Below are 23,794 nucleotides of genomic sequence, written 5' to 3' on the forward strand. Positions count from 1 at the left end.
AGAGAAGGAGTGGTGAAATTTAGCAGAAGAAGCTATTTAAAAGCACTGAAGATGACAAAAAAGAAAGAGTTGTTTGCTACCTGCTCATACAACTGATCTGTTCCAAAATCTACACCGCACAATTAAACTAAAAACAACACTAATCAGCTCTTAGAAATAGCTATTTATAGTAAAAATTGCAGGTTACAAAGCCTTCAAAGATACCCAATTTTAGCCAAATTCTAACACAGCAACACCTGTAACCTTTGTGCAAAATTTCTAGAATCCATTTCAACAATGTTGGTGGAAAAAATTATCCAAGATGGCAAAATATTGTGTCTAAAGAAATGCTGTTTATAATATTCTCAGGTACTATTTCACCCAATAGTTATGTGTCCATAAAGGCTTGCTGTTTCTGGGTCAAAACAACAGCGATTCATCATTTTTGAAAGTATTGGTGTCTGGGATGCCGTGAGAGACTGTTGTATACACCCCATGAGTTTATTAAAGCTTGCTATAAATGTGTAATATGAACATATTTTGCTCACATGGCTGTTGAGATAATATTCTCGCTTGAAAATAAGGAGGCCTGGACCCAGAAGAAGTATTCCTTAAGTCACGACTTAAATGGATATATGACTTAGCTATCACATTGTTATCTCAACAACATGCTAATGCCAAACTATTGTAAATAACTACAAGCAAGTCACATTTCTTAAGCACATTTTCTATGGAATAGCACCAATATTGTTGAAATGTGTCCTGAGACATTAAAGCTCTCTCTGTTTAAACTTAAATGCCAAAAATGAAAAAAAAAAAAAAAAAAAAGAGCTTTACACATTTATTTTGTTAATCAAAAGATTTTGAGGTGATCTCTGCCTGTCAGTCTCTGGGTGTACAGTTTTGCTGAGATATCTTTAGAGGGCAACATTTTTGTGAAAAGCAAAGCCTAGCTAGCAAAACGGCTAACATTGTCGAAAGAAGAGCTTCCTTGTGAATGTGAACAGTGGAGAGCATTGCAGCATGCTAGGTTTTGTAACAGGGCTTACATGTACACTACATTGATTTAAATGTGAAGATTTACATTGTGCAGTGTTTCTTGACACCAGGGAATTAGTAAACTACAAGCTAGCTCTGAGAAAGTTGTGAGAACTTGTGGTCGGCAGCCACTGGCTACTAGTTCTTAAGATTAATAGAGGAGAATTTAAAGAGTCTCGATAGTCTTAAAGCTGGACAGAAGCCTTTTGAAGAATCTTCGCATTGATCCAGTTATACTAGAATTTGTCTCTAAAGTCTTTATGGAAAGCCATCAGTGGAATATGGGATTTACTTTATGTATTATTGAGTCAACAGCACAGCTAGACACCAATGAACAATGAGAACTGACATCTACATGTGCTTATTGGCTAGAATTTCCAATGGATGTGAGGGTGTGTGGCCTTTAGAAAGAGGAATCCGCCAAAATGAAGACAACCAATGATATTAGAAATGTATTTGTTTTTTCAGCTATCAAAGCCAGTAAAGTGTGTATTATACTGAGCTGAGGTATTCTGGAAAAGGGCGATCACAAACATCACAGAAGAGTTGGGAGAAAAACAAGGATTTTTCGGAAGTCATTTCCAAGTAATTACAATCAGTGAATTGGCTTCGCCTTTAAAGGGTTAGTTCGCACATAAATTAAAATTCTGTCATCAATTACTCACCCTTATGTCGTTCAAAACCCTTAAGACTTTCGATCATATTCGAAACACAAATTGAGATATTTTTAATGAAACCTGAGAGATTTCTGTCACTCCATTGAAAGTCCATTCCACCAAAACTTTGATGCGTCAAAATATTTATAAAGACAACATAAAAGTAATAAATATGAGTCATGAGTGGTTTAATCCATCTTCTGAAGTGCATCAAGCAGTTGAACTGACACTGAACATATTTGATGAGTTTGAAGTATGTGCACTGATCAATGTTCACACAGCCGCTTTTCCACCGTCAGGCCAAATCATTCTTGTTGCTTAAGCTTTCCATTCCATGGTGATCCCGCTCAGCCACGGATATGGTTTCATGTTCCACTGTGGGGCTGATAACAGCGCTCTTTGGAATGTAATACAAATGCCTAAGTAGTTGCCTTTGTAATCCAAGAGTTTATAGACGATATGATTTGTAAACAGTAGCAGTGCTAGGGAGGATGATCAGACATTTCTATTATTAAATTGTGTTTACTCCAATACTGCGCTTGGCCAGCAACAAAGAAACTGGTAGACAGGCAACAGACAAGTGACCCTTCCTGAAGTCATTACACAAGAACTCCAGGCTGAGAATGCTAGAAAATATCTTAGGTTTCATTAAAATGTTTTAATTTAATTTCGAAGATGAATAAAAGTCTTAAGGGTTTGGAACAGCATGAGGGTGAGTAACTGATGACAGAATTTTCATTTTTATCTTTTAAAGGAATAGTTAACCAAAAATAAAAAACAACTCGTCTTGGTCACTTATTCATACTCAATGGAAGTTGATGAAGACTGAGGTTGTCAAGCTTAAAAATGACAAAACATGTTCAATCGATTCACTGATTCATGACCGTTTAAATCTTTATTTGAGGATTGAAAACAAACAGGGAAGAGAAGACAATGTTGAATAAAGTTGTAGTTTTGGGAATTTTTGGACCAAAATGAATTTCCGATGCTTCAAGAGATTCTAATTAAATAACTGATGTCACATATGGATTACGTTGATGATGTTTTGTTACCTTTCTGGACATGGACAGTATAGTGTGCATACACTTGCATAGGCTCTCAGACTAAATATAAAATATCTTAAACTGTGTTCTGAAGATGAACAGAGGTCTTACAGGTGTGGAACGACATTAGGGTGAGTCATTAATGACATACATTTCGTTTTTAATACACTTTTTTTTTCCACATGCAGAACGTAAAATTGAATATACATTTTTGATAGAACCTTTTTTTCTCTTTTGTCTGCAACTTTAGCTACTTGGTAAGCACTGGAGTGGGTAGATGATGACATACTTTTAATTTTAAGCCATAAAAGCTTGAATCATATGGGCCATTTTTTTAGCTCGGGGGTGGGGGGTTTTAAGAGGGTCTGATCGCCTACTTCCTGCATTACCCGCCATTTCCTCTCAAGCGAATAAAGCCAGGTCATCAGTCATTCCAGCGTTCTCAGACCTCAGGCTCAGAGAGATGAATGGAAAGGGTGTTTTACCATCTCCTTCAGTGCGGCGGCACACTTAAGACACTGTAAAACCACTTTTCAGACAACAGACCAACACTAATTTTTATTTTTTATTTTTTTTACTTTTAAAGACCCCCTGTGGTGAAAATCAAGTTTTTTTTTTAAATGTTGTTTGTATGTTTATGTGGTTGTATGTTTATGTGGTGTTTTAATATGCTTTCAGATTTCTTAGGTCACAAACTACCTTGTAGCCATTCACGTCAATGTGCGGGCGGGCTTTATCAAATCATCATTACTATGCTGCGAAACAGGGCAAGCCAAGTTATCCCGGTATATGTTTCAGTTGATATGAAAAATTGGGTACTTTTACCAATATAACAGGTGAATTATGTATATGATATATATTATGATGTTATGATGAACTATATGCCTTTCTCCACTGGTGTTATGATGTTCAAAGCATTTCTAAGGACACTGATTTTTAGAAGGCTTCAAATTTCAACTGAATTTCTAGAAATTTCAACTTCCATTAAAACTACATGACAAACCAAACTTTAATTTTAACCGTCCCTGTGAGTGACTATCGCAGTCTGGACATTTTAGAGCTTTTCTTTCTCTGAGTTAAGAACAAAGGGAGAAGAAAGACCATCGATCATACGTCTTATGTTTAAATTTGTCTTCATGCGTTCCCCGTAGATTTATGCAAGTCATTATCGAACCCCCGCAGAGACACCCTTTCTGGCTAAGAACAGTCGAGTCATCTTACTAGTGCTCTGCCATGACTTACTTCACGCCAACTAAATCAGTGTAATAACTGAGCAAGAAATGTAATGTGCATTTGATTATTTGTGCTATGAAAACCTTTCAAATAGTACAAATGTTCAAATGCTATCTGATGTATTTTTTTACAGATGAGTCAAGTACATAGATCTAAACAAGAGCCATGTGTGTGCATGTGCAATAGTTTATATTCTCACATGTGGAGTTCAGTAGGGGATATTTGCGCTGTGGTTTATATTCCTTTTTAATAAAAGCTAGGCTCAATGAAATCTGAGCTGAATAGGATTTGCCCAAATCATTCACTCTAAGGTAGTGGTCCGGAGCTGGGTTGTGACCCAAAATTAGGTTGTAGGTCTTTTCTGATAGGGATGAGAACAGCAGGGAAAAACTAGAAATGTAAATAATATTTAATTTAAAGCAGCACTAGGTAACTTTTCAACCTTCATAATATATTTTTTAAGACTCTTGTGATGATAAATCGACTTACAATATGTTGAATGACACCTCTGCCATAGCCTGATGGGGTCTGTATCGTTTTTAATCGTACTTTTACACTTCGGGTTTCGGGTAGTAACCCAAGAACAAAAAGAACTACAAAATTCAACAGCTTTACGACATATACGTCACTTCCACCAACACCCACACTTCCTTAAATTCGGACGTGCGAGCCCAACTTTGTTCGTCGGATAATATAGTCATGTCCGAAGCAGCAGAGACAAATAAGAAAGAAAAGGTTTTGTTGGAGGAAAGCAATAAGAGGAAACGAAAAAGTGATGGGATTAAAGGCAGGACGAGGATCAACATGTGACCAGCGTTTGCTCGTCGGCGTGAGCTGAAGGAGGCGTGCCCGACCGATGCTGTCCTGCTTGTTACGGTGAGCTACCACTCAAACATTGAACTGAAGTATCATATAGATTCTGTAAAACGGTAACCAATAGACTACTATAATGACGCTGGCTTGTAAACGTGAGCATCGTGATTATTTGCCGTTTGAAAAAAATAAAACCCATGAAATCATATTCATATGACATGCTGAAACATATGCCACTGACTGTAACGTTACCTGGGATGAAGACATTTCACACGCGCCGCCAGAAGAACACCTGCATGTGAACTCCTCTTGCAGTGTTCAGGTTAACTGTTAGTGCTGCACCAACCCACAGCGCCACTTTTATGAAGTTATTTGGCCCGCCCCGCACCACTGTATATATTTTTACAACCCGCCCCGCACCCGCGACCATTAAATAGACATACGGGGTCCGCGGGTTAGTGGCCTAGTGTTTGTTTGATCTGTTGGTAAATCACACATCTGCTGTTGTTAATGCATTTTGACATTCAGACTATGCCCGAAAAGACCTTGCTTATAATTCTGCATATTGTTGTCGGGCTTATATCCCCAACTAATTGACTTTTTGTTACCTTTGTACAATAAATCTGTTGTCTGGTCAAATAAGTCTGGTTGAACACTGGTCTAAGGCAAAATATCAGCCATGGTCTAAAAAGGCTATTTACAGAGACGTTAACAGCGAGAACAGACATCTAAATTGTAGGCAGACCATGTGCTGGTGACGAAATTCCACATGTAGACTTTCAAAGGTTAAATCTCTCAAAATCTTACAATCAGCAGAGCACTTGACAAACTTATTGTAAATAGTAGTTAAAGCTGATGTGTGTCATTGTTTGGATGGTAAAATGCTTTCTCCTGTGTAAGTTTACTGTACAGAGACAATTTAAGTAGCCATTTCATAGGTTGATTTCCCACAAGAGTATAAACACTGTGTCTCTGTGGCGCTGTCAAAACATTGCTCTTGTTTGAGCGACCCAATATGTCAACTTCTGGCTCCACCAATGTATGATTGCTTATATAAATGCAGCAACAGCATTCAGATGACCAGCTGGAAATTGTGTGGTTTACTTATAAAATACTTTGTGAGCTCAAAGCACTTTGTTTTCACATATCATATCATAATTTCAAATATATTAGCCATTACAGACTACCGTACCAAATGGAGGACACCAAAACAAGTTGACATGGACATAAAACATATGATTACTTTTTTGTTGACAATAATTTTTCACCAAATAGCCAATTCAATTTGAATATTTAATGCAAGAAATATATTCATATTTTATATAATTATATTTTGCATAACGTTTTCACTGAATTAACATAAAAATGTCACTTTAAAGTGTTGACGCAAATTAATCAGTGCATCAGTTTTTGAATAGATTCACTGAAATTAGCTATTTGAGCTGATTCATGTAAATTAGTCAAACTTACCAAATCACCATGATTTGCACTGCAAAAATAAACAGAGATCATATTAAAACATCTGTCTTAAAGTGATAGTTCACCCCAGAAATGAAAAAAAGATTCTGAATGTCAATTGCAACAAAACTTTGAGGCTTCAGAAAGCTCAAAGGATAGAAGCTCAAATGTGTGAGAGAACCAATGTTCTCGCATGTCAAGAAAGTACCTTTGAGCTTCTGTTAACCATATTTGATATGCTTGATGCATGAGTGTTGATTAAAACCTAAATTACATCAGTTCATCAAATAAAGCAATCGTCTCCCCAGTTTTTATTAAACATACACTATCATTGCCAAAAGTATTTGGACACCCCTCCAAATCATTGAATTTAGGTGTTCCAATAACTTCCATTGGCCACAGGTGTATAAAATCGAGCATCTATGCATGCAGACTTCTTCTACAAACATTGTAACTGCGCACAGAGCACAGATGTCAACAACTTTCTGCAATGTCAATAGCTACATGCCTTCACATTTCGTGTGGCTTTCGGATTGGATCAAGTACAGTGCGTAGAGAGCTTCATGGAATGGCTTTCCATGGCCAAGCAGCTCATCCAGGCCTTAATGCAATGCAATGGTGTAAAGCACGCCACCACTGGACTCTAGAGCAGTGAAGACGTGTTCTCTGGAGTGACCAATCACGCTTCTCTGAAGGGCAATCTAATATACGAGTCTGGGTTTGGCAGTTGCCAGGAGAACGGCACTTGCCTGACTGCACTGTGCTAAGTGTAAAATTAGGTGAAGGCGGGGATTGTGGTGTGGGGTCGTTTTTCAGGTGTTGGGCATGGCCCCTTAGTTCCAGTGAAAGGAACTCTTAATGCTTCTGCATACCAAGACATTTTGGACAATTTCATGCTCCCAACTTTGTGGGAACAGTTTGGGGATGGCCTCTACCTGTTCCAACATGACTGCACAAAGCAAGGTCCCCTAAAGACATGATTGAGCGAGTTCAGTGTGGAGGAACTTGGCAAGTCTAATGACATGCTCCTAAAAGAAAAAAAGAAAAAAAATAAGAAATTTCTATTAATAAGAAGTGCTTTTTTTTATGTTTTAAGCAAGGAGAAGTAGCGCCGTCCAAAACAAAATGACGTAATTTTGTTCTCGCAGCCCTGGTTTGGGAGTTCTCGCAGCTTGTTCTCGACACATCGCCTGAGCAGAACTTTTTTCTTGCGGTTGTCCGAGAACTTTTGTGTGATTGGTCATAGATTTAAAGTAGGCGGGGTTAATGCGGAGAAACGCAGATGTTCGGCACCTGCATTTCTTGAGAAGTATGGAATGTACTGGCCAGAATGAACTTTATTCTTGTTCTTACCACCTCGAGAAAACGAACAAATTTATTTGTTCTTGCAGAGTATGTTCCAAGCTTAAGTCAGCTTTTACAGTGCATGACTGTGATGTTTGATGCCTATCATGCCTGTCATAATGCGCATAAGATTATTTCATGCTTTCACTCTTTCCAAAGCTGAACCTGTAAACAGATGACTCAAGATAACTTGAGAAGTCATGAAACATAGCAAATGATGAGTCAGTCCAGTAAATCAAAGAAAGAAACGACTCATTGGTAGTGGTAGAACAATTATCAGAGGTCTCTGACAGCATTTAACATGCCTGGAAGATCATTTTCATTTTCTGATTCAAAATGTTGGGCAATTCGGGCCAGCAGCCTGCCAGTGTTGGGAAACAGAACTGAACAATGGGACTACACTACTCTAGTATGTCAAAAGAAACACGTCAACACCAAACTTGACTCTCAAAGCTCCAGTGTAGATGTTCACTGAAACCACTAAGCCCCAGATGTGCCAAAGCGTCAGGGGAGGACCGTCATAACCACGGGGCCTACTACATGCTTGCTAACATGTCATCATTATCCTGTGGAGGCCGGAAAAGTAACAGAGGTCCTTCTGTTTGTAATGGATACTATTGCAAAACTCTTCCCAGTGTCCTTTTATAGAGCCTCAGTCTCCCAAACAAGCAACACATGCATATACACACTCAAAACAGAGATGGTAATAGGATACCATCCACCAATCAGTAAAACGCACAGTGATATGGAGGCAAAGGGGAATTTCTATATTCTCAAAACAGATTTAATTTTTCTACTATTATTTTAGTGTGATCTATCATTAGCAATGTGACACACTTATAATGCCTTCAAGATGTTGTGTGGTAAAAAATTCCTCTAAGACCTCCTGCAATTTTATTTTTCTGTCTACTTCATTTTTTTCTGAGTAGAGAGAGGGAAAAAAGGGAATAATTGCAAAGGCATATTACTGGAGAACTTAACTCTTTCTCTCAACCATTTGGCATATGACCCAGTGCTTTCTTACATTTAAATTACCACTGTCCACTCTGATATACTAAAACACAAGCCCCCCCCCCCCCCCCCCCCCCAATCATATCAAACTCTTGGTGTCACACTGACCTTCGAGAATGGAAATGTACTGACAAATCAAATTATTCTGTCATTTATTGAGGGAACATTCCTCAGTGCATTCAAACTCAAACACGATCGCATTACTTCTGCTTTTGGAGTTTCTGGAATTTCGAGTTAGTCATGACTGAACACTAGACTAAGAATCACACAGATCACACAGAACGTGTTTTTAAGGTTCGAAAACGCGAGGCGCACTGCACTGCCTTTTTGGTAATCGTTTTTTTCATTCAGAAAAGCAGTGTGCTGCGTTTTTTTTAATGTTTCTAGGCAATCCCCGAATCACCTGTACTGTCAGTCAATTCAATGTAACGGTCAACACAACAGAAGGCCCGCCTCTCCATTCATTCGTTTTGACAAAAGAAAATAAACGCGGTGACGTCGGGCGCTTTTCTTCTCAGAGTTGACTCTTTTTCAACTTCATGTGCTCGGAGCGCTCCTTCAAAAACGCGAGGCGCAGCAAGCGGTTTAAACGCGAGGTGCCCAGCGCGCATAAGCAGCGCACATAACGCTCTCTGCCAACCGAAATACATTCAAAAAAGGCGCTTCTCGCTGCAAAAACGCATTCTGTGTGATCGGGGCCGACGTGAGTAGTTGGGGCATCTTAGTGTAATTTGCAAAAGCTTCATTCATTAAAGGGTTACTTCAGCGATTAGCATATGGCTTTCTATCAGTAGAAACCCTGGAGTATTTTCGAATCATCGTGCTCCCCCCCTCATATCCCCCAGAGATGAGAGATTTATGCATTTTATTTCTTGAAAAATTACTCCGTTGATGCAAATATCGTCGATTTGCGTCATCAGTAAAATGTTTGGCCAGACGCTAAAGACTACAGCCAGCAGAGGGAGCTATTTCTGCATGTTTTCAACTCGCACATAGGGGATGGGGTCGCACTCACAGCTCAGCTCGGCTCAGGCATTCATGGAAACAGTGTGGCAGGCGGAGCAAATTGATTATTTTATCTTCTCAAGTTAATTCCTATGAAAGTTAATCTTCCAAAGGCATCAACTGAAAATGCGCCAGACTGAACACGCGCTGAGAACTACTGCCGCAAGCATGGACGCGCTTACCTCAGCTCTCATCACGGGAGATCATTCAGCTCATCACGATGCGTGTAACCTGACTCCTGCTGCGTTTGTGCTCTCACTCCCTCAGCGGAGTTCATATATTGAACAGACACTTTCAGTTTTAAATTGTAGTGTCTGTTCTCTAACTGAACTGATTTTATGAGGGGTGGGAAAGTAAAAGTGATTCAGTAGTGGTGGCTTTGGGAGTGGCCTCACAGGGCAGCGAAGCATTCTGGGAACTGTAGTCTTTCATCCCCATGAGACAAAAATACATTTTCTGTCTTTTCTCAGTCTAGAAAGCAACAAAATTCAAAAATAATTTCACATTTCTACTACATTAATGACCCAGTTTTAAATACAGATTCATCTTCCCAGCGCTGAAGTACCCCTTTAAAATGCCCATGATATGTTTAGAGTACAGACCAAAAATATAACCTTTTTTCCTTGAGCATGCCAAGTATTTCAGTATCTACATTTTTAATAGCTCTAAAAGATTCAAGGACCTCATGCAAACATTGTGGAATAGGAAATGTAATGTAAACAGGAAAAACTGTCCTGTACATTAAAATTCCCATAATTCCCTGTGTGACACTTGACATTTAATTGATTTTTATCAGTTATGTACATATTTTAGTAGTTTGGTATTTGCTAAATCCATAAAGCTTAAAATGTTGCTTCCATATTTTTCAAGGTAATGTTCTGGCAACCCCAGCTGATTGTAACAGTCTCATTATGGAGCTGTCTACACTGGACGTATCAGTTGATGTGACGCATCTCTGGTTTATTTCACGTGTTTGTTTTTTGTTAAATAAAATTATTTAATTTACAAATATCTTTTGTGTGATTTTTTTTAAAATTATTATTTGAAAACTGATCGTTACATCATAGCCAGTTTGTGATTTTCTGACCTCTTGCCTCTAGATGGCCATATAGCGCTATATGTTAAAAATGAGCTTTTCCACTGGGTCCTAAAGTCAGTTTCTCTTCAGTATGCATTCAGATTCACATGGAAACATTAAAAAAATGTTTTGGGAAGTCATCTTAAAATCATCTTTTGTTTTTACATACTTTTCACTCCACTGAATTATTTATTAGGGTTTTCCACGGTATCAATTTCTGTTCACAAACCTTAACCACAGTCTTAACAAAAAAAAACCTATTGAACATTTTCACCTTATTGCCCAAGAACAAAGACACCTTGTGTGATGATCCAATACATTCGTCTTACTATATATGGTCAGTTGTCACGAAGAAACCTGTGGACACTTTTATCAACATCGCAAATCTATAGTAAAGGTTTTCATATTTTCAATTTAAAAAAAATTATACATATTTATAATGCTATTGTGTTATATTAGTAGTAAATGACAAAACCTAATTAAAGCTGCTGCGAGGGTGTTTCTAATAAAACAGCTAAGGGAGTGACGGCAAATTTCAAGTCCTTCTCTTTTCTGACTGCTGTAATCAATCTCTAGATATTTTTTCTCATTTTTGGAAAGTCATGGCAAGGCTATAACAGAGTTTTTCTTTTGCTTTTGGAGCAAATGGAAATACATACTGTAAGTTCACCGCTATTGAGGTTTACTCAACTACGATGACTTCTGCCTAGATTAGAACCCTGGAAATCTGAAATGGGTCAATTGACTCAAAAAAGTGTGTCCATGCAGCAAAGATGGCAGCATCTACGTTATGTACATTCATGCAGAAAACAGACGACTACCTTTCAGATGAATGGAAATTGAATGAATACTAAGGGCCAGATTTACTAAACAGGCCAAATTAGCGTAAAGCCTGGAACATACTCTGCAAGAACAAATACATTTGTTTGTTTTCTCGAGGTGGTAAGAACAAGAATAAAGTTTGTGCTGGCAGTACATTCCATACTTCACGAGAAAAGCAGGTGCCGAACATCTGCGTTTCTCTGTATTAACCCCGCCTACTTTAAATGTATGACCAATCACACAATATTTCTCGGACAACCGCAAGAAAAAAGTTCTGCTCAGGCGATGTGTCAAAAACAGGCTGCGAGAACTCCCAAACCAGGGCTACGAGAACAAAATTACGTAATTTTGTTCTCGAACCCCTGGGAGCGAGAACTTTTTTCTCTGTTCTTGCGGAGTATGTTGCAGCCTTAAGAAGCGCAATTCCAAAATAGCACTGACAGGAGTGGAAATTTAAAAAGTACAGATGCAGCCAGATCATTTCCGTGATGACCAACCAAAAGCAGCACAAATTAGTGTCTGGTTTAAGATGTGGTTTTGTTAGGCCGTAAATGGTGCCGCAAATACAATTAAACTGATGAGCGCAAACCTTAATAAATCACCTTGCATGATTAATTTAACCCTCGTCCTTCTGTCGGGTCATTTTGACCCGAAACTCTTAATAACATTTTTTAATTGAGAGTTCATCAGAGTGGTCCAAGACATTAGGACTTTTGTCACACTTGAACCACAAATGCACAACATTTTACTGGATTCAAGGACTTCTGGTTGAAATTTAAAAAAGTAACAAATTCTGCCCTTACGGGTCAATTTGACCCCAATAAGAATGAATGGAATGTGACAAATGCTTCAGTACACATAAAAAAACAAAAAATGCTAAAACTACCCGAAACATTTTTTATAATGTTTACATGTGTATCTGAACACATACTGAAGAGAAACTGACTTTAGGACCCAGTGAAACAGCTCCATACAGAGCTATAAGGCCATCTAGTGGCAAGAGTCATGAAAAATCATGTTATATTTTCTTTTTTCCACAAGAGGTCAGCAAATACACCCAATGTAAGATATTTTGAGCTGAAATAAAAGGGTTATGAATTAAATTGTGAGTTAATTTAAAGAATGAGAAAATGTGCCTAAATTACTATTTATTGATTATTTATTGATACAATCTAGTAATGTAAAAATTTTAATGTAAAAAAACTAGTTTGCATCATAAAAAGTGCATTAAAAATAGAACAAAAAATATTATGAAAATGAAATAAAATATGCTTTCTGGACAAAACAAAAAATAAGTATAATTTTATGGCTTCGGGTCAATTTGACCCTCAAGATAAGGATGAGGGTTAATTAAATACTCTCCTTCCATAAGTTTTGCCTCAGAACAGAAAACTCCTACAAATGCATATGCAAAAAGCAAATTTTTTACTGCGTGTCTATTTTTTAATGCCAAAAGAGGGTTTACGTTGCCACAAGCTTTTAGTAAATCTGGCCCTAAATGGTTTCAAGTTTTTTTTTTTCAGTACGGTTTCTATGAAAGTTTTTAGGTTGACTAGGAGGTAGCTTTTTTTATTTTGACCATTAAAGTATGTCTACATAGTACAAACTCTTTTCAAAACAGCATAAAATATATACCTGTTTTTCAAGATATGACCCTTTCAATTTTGTCAAAAGCTGTCTCTTTAATCTAATCAAAGGACATGTCAGGGGTTACGGCATCAGTTAGGGAATGTTTATGAGTGCATTCAAGATGGGTTTGCTAGTGTGCTGCTTCGTATTTTTGTATGTGCCCAACTCAAACAGATTCCATATGTGTTGTGCACACAAAGTTCCTTACTGGGAGATGAATGACCCTACATTTAGGCAAAGGGAGGAAGAAAAAGAAGACAGCATAAAGACACAAAAGACACCAGCTGTACTATGTAATTATTTCAGACTTGACATTTACGATGTTTGATAAGATCATCCAAGCATTTGGGATTTACATGGCACCATGAAGAGGAAATGACCTAAGGTAAACATCCCAGTCTCAGCAGCTATCGTGACCGCTGACCTCTCGCCGTTTGCATGACGTGGCCATTTTACACAATGAACGTAGCTGTAGAGGGAGTATAATATAATATAATATGTATAAATATGTATAATATGTATAATATGTTAAATATCTACTTTATTTGAGGTCTTTCTTTGTTGATCTCTAGAGGGAATGTTGACTTGCGGTAGCTGTTATTTACACATACAATTCTTTTCCACAGTGGAAATCTATACCTTCTCCCCAAAGGCATAAATGTAAGTCTTGATACAGATCAGACAGTTTTCATACCCTGCTAGCCCACTTCTTCTTTAAAGGTCCTGTTCTTCACGATTCCATCTTTCAAACTTTAGTTAGTGTGTAATGTTGCTGTTAGAGCATAAATAATACCTGTAAAATTATAAAGCTCAAAGTTCAATGCCAAGCGAGATATTTTATTTAACAGAAATTCCCTTTCAGAGCCTACAGCGAACGGCCGGTTTGGACTACACCCCTGCACTTCCTTCAGGAATGACGTCACTAGAACCGTTTGTTGACTAACCATTCGCCCACAAGAACACGCAAAATAGGGGGCGTGGTCTTGTTGCTCTCCCACGTGGAGAAGAGCGTGCATTCAGCGCTTGCATCTCCCCGTTATGGTAAGAGGCGGGACCTTTCTGGGAAAAGTGCGCTAAGCTGCTGTCCAATCACAACACGGGAAGCGCTGGCCCAATCAGAACTCGTTATGTATTTCTGAAGGAGGGACTTCATAGAACAAGGAAATCATCAGGCCGTTTTTAGTACAGAGAAAACAGAGCTGTACAGATAAGTCAATTGTGTGAAAAATACTGTGTTTTTTTACACGCGAAACATGAACTCATGTTATATTGCACACTGTAAACATAATCAAAGCTTCGAAACACGCGAAGAACGGGACCTTTAAATATGTCCTGCAGAGAGGAAGCGGCAGGATGACTGATTGTTCCTGCTTATTTAATCTAACTTATAGTTGGGATTCTCAGCAAAAAGCAATATAAATAATTTTTTTCACTGTCTATGTATCTTATGCTCACATGCATTTATTTGATCAAAAACACAGTATAAACTGTAATATTGTGAAATGCTACAACAATTTAAAAGAACTGTTTTCTGTTAAATAGATTTTAAAATGTAATTTATTCCTCTGATAGGAAAGCTGAATTTTCAGCTGCCATTACTCCTGTCTTAAGTCTCACATGATCTTTCAGAAATCATTCTAGTTTTGTTTTGATTTGATTCTGTGGAAACTGTGATGTACTACCATTAAAAAGATTATGGTAATCTGAATGCATGCATTAATTGATCAAAAGTGACAGTACACACATTAATAATATTAAAAAAGATTTCCATTTTTAAATGAATGTTATTCTTTTGAACTTTTTTTTTAAAGGGGTCATGAATTGAGAAATTAACTTTTCTTTGAGCTTTTGATTTATAAAAGGTCTAGAGGTCATGGTAATATAAAAATAACCGGCCAGTTTCAGAGCTAAAAACTTCTTTATAAGTCAAAGAGAAGCTTTTATAGACAGCAGGCCCAGCAAACACGAGATTTCAGAATGTGCTATCACTTGACGTCAGAGTGTGGTGAAATACCGCCTCTGGAGAAGACGATCAATGCCTACTTCATCACTGTCAGTTTACCCCCGCCCATGATTTGCGCATGTAAAATAGGCCTAGTCCAGCTACCAACCAATAAACATGCTGTTGAGGATTACAAAATATTGTGCGGTGCCTGGGTTCGACAGTAATGCAACATGTAAGTAACTGTGTTCATTCTAAAGCCTGATCTGAAATGTGATGATTCGTGTAGTCAGATCACATGTTCTTTGTCTGTGTGTCAGTACAGACCAGTGACTAAAACATCAACTTGCGTTGTTTCTCTTAGGATGAAAATAATCTGTTATTTATAGGGGTCATATGATGCCATTTTCATACCATTTTATTATTTCCATTTTATATTAAGTTAATATGATTCTTTAGTGTCTAAATGAAAACTTTATAATATACTTTAATTAATAATTCTTATTAGTATTGTAAGAAAACACAAATTTTACCTGGTCAAAAACAGCTCTGTTTTCACCAAGCCATTTCAGTGCATACGACTTTTAATGATAAATGACCCGCCCCTCTGTTCTGTGGGCCGGCACGTGGAGCTGTTGCCATTGACAACAGTAGATGCGAAATAATAGCGACAGGAGTCTCTGAGGACACATCTGTGGATTCTGAACCGGAGTCGACCCGGGACAAGATGACAGCTACAATGAAATTCGACATTTAAGGCTAAACAGGACATTTCTGAATGGTTGGTTAACGTAATGTCACTTTGATCTATCTTTATGTACTGGCAGGGTAATGTTAGTGTGAATGCTGTATATGTTAGTTCATTGATAGATTGATGTTACACCTAATGCCAATAAAAACTTTTTTTCTGTAAATGTTGGTTTGTCAGTGATGCGTAACGTTATCTATGCATTGTAATAACTGTTTTACAGTAACAGACACCGTTATAAACCATCTGCATAATTAAGCGTACACAGTTTGAAATAACACAATAACCATAACGTGTTGTTCATTATAAACGTGGGATTATGAATTATATTGAGAACGTCATACATAGAAAGCATTGACTACACTCACTTCTTCTGGAGGTGCAGCAGGAACATGAATAGTTTGTACAGATCTTTATTCAGGAGCAGCTTCTTAGCAAAACCTGATTATACTGAACCTCGTTTATAAAGCTGCAGTGACTCCCGTTTTATTAAACAAATTTTAATTAAAAAAAACCAAAACAAAACATTAATTACTCTGGGCCCTATCATACACCCGGCGCAATGCGATGGCAGGTGTTATGCAAGTGTTTTTTGAAACTTAAGCAAGTTTCAGCCCAATGTAGTTATCATTTTCACATGCAGTGTTACGTTGTTTAAATAGCAAATGCACTCACGTCCATCTGTTCACCCATGGGTGTGCTGGTCTGAAAATGAGGTGTGTTCAGGCGCATTGTTGGCATTGTTGAAAACGACTGTGCCATTGACTACCAAAAACCTGGTCTAAAGTTAATAGAAGAGTGTTTTTTTTTGTTTTGCTTATTACAGCACACAAACATGCCAAATATAAAAAATAAAAGGATTACAATGTAAAAGATTATTATTGTGTACATAAAGATAAAAATTCCTACATGTCATAATGGATAGTCATGTTATCAGAATTACCTATTTGCAATAAAGACGATTGAAATTGGCTACTTATTTAACCAATTGTGGCAATTATTTAAACTGACTCATCAGGTTGAGGGTGTCTGCCCTTAAATGTTACAAATCTTTGACAAAATATAATACTTTTCAAAATGTAAAATATGTAATGTTACAGAGTATGTGTGTAACACAAATTCTGTATTTTCAGCCAAGCAGAATCATGAACACTTTTGTTCTGTTATCATTCCCCTGTGCAATGGATCAGGACCAAGTGTAATTACATCACTGCTGATGTAATACCAAATTTAGCATTTTTATGAATAGTACTTTCTGTTAACTGTTTGTCATGTCTTAGAAGTTTTAAAAAATGCTCAATTTTAACTTACTTATTTTGGCTTTGTTTTAAAGATTCTATATAGTTTTTTCTGAATGATCCCAAAACTTCTAATAAAGAAAAAACAACACTATAAAAGAACCATAAAAGTTGCACAAATATCTTGTGTGCCATTAGGTCAAGCTTCTAAGCTTAAAAAAAACACCTATTTTGTGTTGGTTAAGACAAGATTTACTGTCACTTTACAATTCAGATTGTTTAAAAGCAGCTTTACAGTGATAACAGGAAAATTCAGCTGAAGTCAGTTCTGTGTTGATTCAGTTCCATCATAAAGATCATCAATTATTAAACTAGTTCATTTCATCTGTAAAGTAATTTACAAGAAAACAGTGATGTCATCGTCCAGCTCAGTTCAGTTCTCTTCCAATAGTGTCAGTGCAGTCAAATCAATAATTTTGTTGGAAATTAAATGTCCTCAACTAATCAAGCCAGAGACGACAGCAGCAAGAAACCCAAACTCCATCAGGTGACAGAATGGAGAAAAAACGTCTCGGTTACGTATGTAACCCTAGTTCCCTGAGGGAACGAGACGCTGCGTCGAAACGCTGTGAGAACGCCTCTGTTTAAATGCGTCGTGAAGCGCCTGTAGAACCATTCCATCGGAAAAAAGATCGATCGTCGGCGTGATGACGTCATCGACCGGAAGCTATAAAACGTCCGTGAAAACAAACAGGAACTAACTTCTGATAAAGCCTGAAGTAAGTGATCACGGACACGCCGGGAGTATGGCAAAGCGACGCAGCGTCTCGTTCCCTCAGGGAACTAGGGTTACATACGTAACCGAGACGTTCCCTTTCGGGGAACTCGAGCTGCGTCGAAACGCTGTGAGAACGCTTATACCCACATCGCCATAGGACCAAGTGTCTCGTATGTGTGAAGCCGAAGCGCACACGGTTACGAGAGTACCTGTGCCCCTACAGTAGATGCCAGGTCTAGTTCGTAGAACCTGACAAAGGTAGAAGGAGACGACCAACCGGCCGCGTTACAGATATCATGGAGGGAAGCCCCCGACAAAAGTGCTTTAGAAGCAGCCATACCCCTGGTTGAGTGCGCCCGGACAGCCAGTGGAGACGGCTGCCCGGTAGCTTCATAAGCAAGTGAGATGGCCTCGACCACCCACTTGCTCATCCTCTGCTTGGATACTGGGGCCCCCTTCTTAGGGGGTCCAAAGCAAACAAACAATTGTTCAGTTTTTCTCCACAGGGCAGCTCTGTGGACATAAGTATCCAGTGCCCTCACAGGACACAGCAGATTTAATCTTTCCTGGTCTGACGTCATAAATGGAGGAGGACAGAAGGCTTGTAGAGTGATGGGGCCCCGTGGGCTCGTAGGAACCTTGGGGACATAACCCGGCCTGGGATGCAGAAATGCTTTCACCATCCCTGGCGCAAACTCTAGACATGAGGGCTCTACCGACAGAGACTGAATATCTCCTATCCTTTTAAGAGATGATATGGCCAAAAGGAAGATGGTTTTTAGAGTGAGGAACTTATCCGAAACCTCCTCCAGAGGTTCGAACGGAGGTCCGGACAAGCCCCTCAAAACAATGGCCAAGTCCCATGCCGGGACCCTCGAGTGCATAACTGGCCTCAACCTTAATGTGCCACGAAGGAAGCGTGTAATTAGAGGGTGTCTTCCCAAAGACACTCCACTGCAAGGGACGTGGACAGCACCCAAGGCCGCCACGTACACCTTAAGTGTGGAGGGGGTCAACCCTGCAGAGAACCTCTCCTGCAGGAACTCCAGCACTGTACCAACCGGGCAGTTAACTGGATCCCACTGGCGTTCTCTGCACCATGCTGAGAAAAGTCTCCATTTCAAAGCGTACAGCTTCCTTGTGGACGGAGCTCTGGAGTGTAGGATGGTCTCTACGACCTCGGCCGAGAGACCCTCCTCTATGAGCCTAGCCCCCTCAGAGGCCAGGCCCACAGTTTCCACATCTCTGGGCGTGGGTGCAGGAATCTCCCGCCCGCCTGAGAGAGTAGATCCCTCCTGGTCGGAATCTCCATCGGAGAGCCTTCCAGGAGAGATATCAGGTCCGCAAACCATACTCGGGTCGGCCAGTTCGGAGCCACTAGAAGTACCTGGGCCCCGTCCCGGCGTACCCTCTCCAGAACTCCTGGAAGCAGAACAATCGGGGGGAAGGCGTACAGAGGCAGCCTCGGCCACTCCTGTACCATGGCATCCAGCCCCAGCGGGGCCGGATGGGTCAGAGAAAACCACTGCGGGCAGTGAGAATTCTCCGCCGAAGCGAACAGGTCTATCTCTGCCTTCCCATAAACCTTCCAAAGGAGCTCCACCACCTCTGGATGGAGTCTCCATTCCCCGGGCCTCGGCCCCTGTCTCGACAGGCTGTCTGCTTCCTGATTCAGGGCCCCCGGGATATATACTGCCCTGACTGACAGCAACTTCCCTTGGGCCCACAGGAGGATCCGATGTGCCAATTTGTCCAACGGACGAGACTTCAGACCCCCCTGGTGGTTTATGTAGGCCACCACGGACGTGTTGTCTGTTCTGACTAGTACATGGTGGCCCCTGAGGTCGGGCAGGAACTGTTTCAATGCAAGAAACACTGCGAGCATCTCTAGCCGATTTATGTGCCAGTGCCGCTGATGCTCCTGCCATAGACCCTGGGACGAGCGACCACTCATGGTCGCCCCCCAGCCCGTGAGAGAGGCGTCTGTCGTTAGCGTTAAGCGACGAACAAGAGCCCCCAACACGGGACCCTGAGATAAAAACCCCGGGTTTTTCCACATGACCAGAGCACGTAGGCATCGCCGCGTGACTTTGATCGTGCGGAGCGGATTTCCCCTCGGGGAGAACCCTTTTGTCTTGAGCCACCACTGCAGTGGCCTCATGTACAGTAGGCCAAAAGGTATCACGTTGGACGCTGCTGCCATGAGACCTAACAGTTTCTGGAACTGTTTCACAGTGACCGCTCGGCCTAGCTTCTGTTCTTTGGCGGCTGCCAGGATCGATGCTATGCGTGTTGGCGATAATTGCGCCCGCATAATTACCGAGTCCCAGTTCACACCCAGAAAAGTGGTTCTCTGAGCCGGAGAAAGCACACTCTTCTTGGCGTTCAGCCTCAACCCCAGCTTCGACATATGGGCGAGAACAGCATCTCGATGCTGAACCGCCATCTGCTCTGTATTCGCTAGAATCAGCCAGTCGTCGATATAGTTCAATATGCGGATGCCCTGAAGACGCAGCGGCGCCAGAGCTGCATCCACACACTTGGTGAACGTGCGGGGTGACAGTGCTAGACCGAAGGGAAGTACACGATATTGGTATGCCTCTCCCCCGAAGGCAAACCTCAGGAACTTCCTGTGATGTGGAAGGATGGAGACATGAAAATACGCATCTTTGAGGTCTATGGTGACAAACCAATCCTCCGATTTGACCTGCGCTACAATCTGTCTGAGTGTAAGCATCTTGAATTTGAGCTTGGCCACCGAGCGATTCAATAGCCGCAGATCTAATATCGGGCGTAAGCCCCCATCCTTCTTCGGCACGATGAAGTAACGGCTGTAAAAGCCAGACTCCCTGCTGGGAGGGGGAACCCTCTCTATAGCCCCTTTTTGCAGGAGTGTCTCTACTTCCTGTGCCATTACCAGAGCCTGCTCCGGGCCCACCTCTGTAGGCAGGACACCGCAGAAAGGAGGTGGCCGACTTCCGAATTGAATGGCGTACCCCCTTTCTATTATCTGCAGGACCCAACGAGATATATTTGGTAGACGTTTCCACTCGTCTAGAAAATCTACTAAGGGAACCAGCCTCTCGAGGCTGGCCTCTGGTGTATTTTGAGCAACAAGCACAGTGCCCTGAAGCGGCGGACCGGCAGGGAACAACTGACTTGACTGCTCGGGGACCCCCCGAAGGGGGTGCGGACCACCCTCGGGTGGCCCGCGGAGACCGACTGCGCCCCGGCATTGCGGCAGGGTTGGCAGCGCGGCCCCCCGAGGGTGCCGTAGGGAAACGGGTACCGTAGGCAGGGGTAAGCACCGTTTCCCTACGGGGGGAACCACCCTCAGCGTCCTGACGCTTCTGGCGTCAGGAACGCTTCGACGAGGCCTTCTTGGCGATCAGGACTGTCCGCAGATCAGCCCTGCCCCTCGAAGGCCTCGTTTGAGAGCGCCGCCCCTCGTCCCCACGCTGAGGGGGAGCTCGGGCAGCGACGCTCTGTTTCTGCTGAGCCCTGTAGGAGGAGCTCGTACTCGGCTTGGGCTGCTTGGTGGTATCAGCAGCAGCCCCAGGGACCTGGACCCGGAGAGGGAGGAACTGCCTGAGCGCCGCAGCTTGCTTTTTCGACTCCTGGAACCTCTCGGTGACAGTGTGAACTGCGTCACCGAAGAGGCCTCCAGGAGAAAGCGGCGCATCAAGCAGAAAGGCTTTCTCCCTCTCCTTGATGTCTGTGGGGTTCAACCATAAATGCCTCTCCGTAGCCACCAATGCTGCCATGGAGCGGCCCACACATCTGGCCGTCTCCTTGGTGGCCCGGAGAGCTAGATCGGCTGACGATCTTAATTCAGCGATAATATCACCCCCCACAGCATCACTACCGTCCAAATCCCTTAGCAGGTCAGCCTGGTATGCCTGCACGATAGCCATCGTGTGCAGGCATGCAGCCGCTTGACCCGCCGCCGAGTACGCTTTACCCACCATCGCCGACGTTGTTTTTAGAGGTCTGGTGGGTAAAGTCGGGGCCTTCAGGGACGATGCCGAGGAAGGCGAGAGATGGCTCGCAAGCGTCTCTTCAACCTTTGGCATCGCCCCATAACCATACTGTCTCAGCCCGCAAATGTTGCTGTAGACCGAAGTCTGCGGGCTGAAGACACGATATGAAGCCGGTCTCTTCCACGATCTTGCCACCTCGGTGTGCAAATCGTGGAAGAACGGCAGGCCCCGTCGCTGAGGTTCTGAAGCGCGAGACGGCAGGAAGCGTTCGTCTAGCTTACTATGACGTTTTCTTCCTGCCTCAGATCTTTCGGTGGGCCAGTCGATGTTCAATCTGGCCACTGCTCGCGTCAAAACCTCAACTAGCTCCTCACTAGCAGGGGACTGAAGTGGCGAATCTTCAGTATCGATACTTTCAACGTCCACCTCCTCAGAGCTGGACAGATGAAGTACCGGCGGCTCTCTCGGGGGGGAAGAAACCGCCATGCGTGCTTCCATGCCCCGAGAAGAACCGCTGGATGGAGCAGGTGAGGGCAGAGATAAGGCAGCGCCCGTCTCTAACCCCTCTGCAACATCCAATTGTGATCCCCACGACTGCAGCCTCCGCTCCGCCTCGGCGGCAGCGGGACCAGAGCCGCGGGGAACACGAGCCGAGGCACCCTCCTCGAAGAGTGCCCGGCGGGAGCGCAGCGTTCTCAGTGGCATACGCTCACAGTGCTCGCAAGCAGCCCCCTCGAGGGCTGCCTGGGCATGCTGCGCTCCCAAGCATGCAACACAGAGAAGATGTGTGTCCCCGCCCGTGATATAGCGTGGGCAGGGAGGAACACACTTTCTGAAATTGCTGCTTTCACTCGCCATTTCTATCTATTTATTTTCTCTTTTTTCTGTTAATATATGTAATATTTAACAAAAAGGGTGGAAAATCTCTGCTTTCTTGTATAATAGACAGACAAAAACACCAAATAGACAGACAGGTTCACACAGATCGCTTGCTGAAGGCTCAGAAGCTAGTTCCTGTTTGTTTTCACGGACGTTTTATAGCTTCCGGTCGATGACGTCATCACGCCGACGATCGATCTTTTTTCCGATGGAATGGTTCTACAGGCGCTTCACGACGCATTTAAACAGAGGCGTTCTCACAGCGTTTCGACGCAGCTCGAGTTCCCCGAAAGGGAACCTTGGGAGAAACCAGGCTTAGTCAGGGGGCCAATTTTCCTCTGGCCAACGAACGAATACGGCGTGAGTCAGAAATCACATTGTGGATCGGTAGCATTTAAATATTTCATTCAATTCCTTTTGCTTGAAGATCGATTCATCACACTAGTATAGGGACGAAGCTGGTCAGGGCTGTGGTTGTTAAAGGGATAGTTCACCCAAAAATTTAAATTCTGTCATTATTTACTCACCCTCATGTTGTTCCAAACCTGTATGAGTTTCATTGTTCTGCTGAACACAAAAGAAGATATTTTGAAGAATGTTTGTAACCAAGCAAATAGAACAACCATTCAATACCATAGTAGGGGAAAAAAATACTATGGTAGCGAAAGGTTGTTCTGCTTTGTTATAAACATTCTTCAAAATATCTTCTTTTGTGTTCAGCAGAACAATGAAACTCATACAGGTTTGGAACAACATGAGGGTGAGTAAATAATGACAGAATTTTCATTTTTGGGTGAACCATTCCTCTAAGTAATATAATAACTTATCCCCCCACCTCCACCACACACACACGCTTCAGATTTAATACGTTATGGTTACTAATTAATCAATTCATTATTAGTTAATTTAAACAACGACTGATTATGGAAATTTATGTCAATTGATATCCCTACTTGGAATATAACACATGAGTTATGTGGACCACTTTGATGGTTCCATTTTGTATTTTATTTTTAGGTGAACAATCCCTTTAAATTTGGGTGGGTTAAAAGCAGATGGGCTGGGGTGTAAGGTCAAATTTAGCATCATTTCTCAGGTAGAAGGAGGTGCTGAGTGAGTG

The 23,794-nt window shown here is 41.6% G+C and overlaps 1 protein-coding gene across 4 annotated transcripts in view; it reads right to left on the reverse strand.

Annotated features, from left to right (window-relative positions):
• veph1 (ventricular zone expressed PH domain-containing 1) overlaps positions 1 to 23,794 on the reverse strand; it is a 153,254-nt gene that overhangs the window by 25,728 nt on the left and 103,732 nt on the right. The gene's annotated exons all lie outside the window — the stretch shown is intronic.

The sequence above is a fragment of the Pseudorasbora parva genome, chromosome 16, assembly GCF_024679245.1.
Source record: "Pseudorasbora parva isolate DD20220531a chromosome 16, ASM2467924v1, whole genome shotgun sequence".
Lineage (NCBI taxonomy): Eukaryota > Metazoa > Chordata > Actinopteri > Cypriniformes > Gobionidae > Pseudorasbora > Pseudorasbora parva.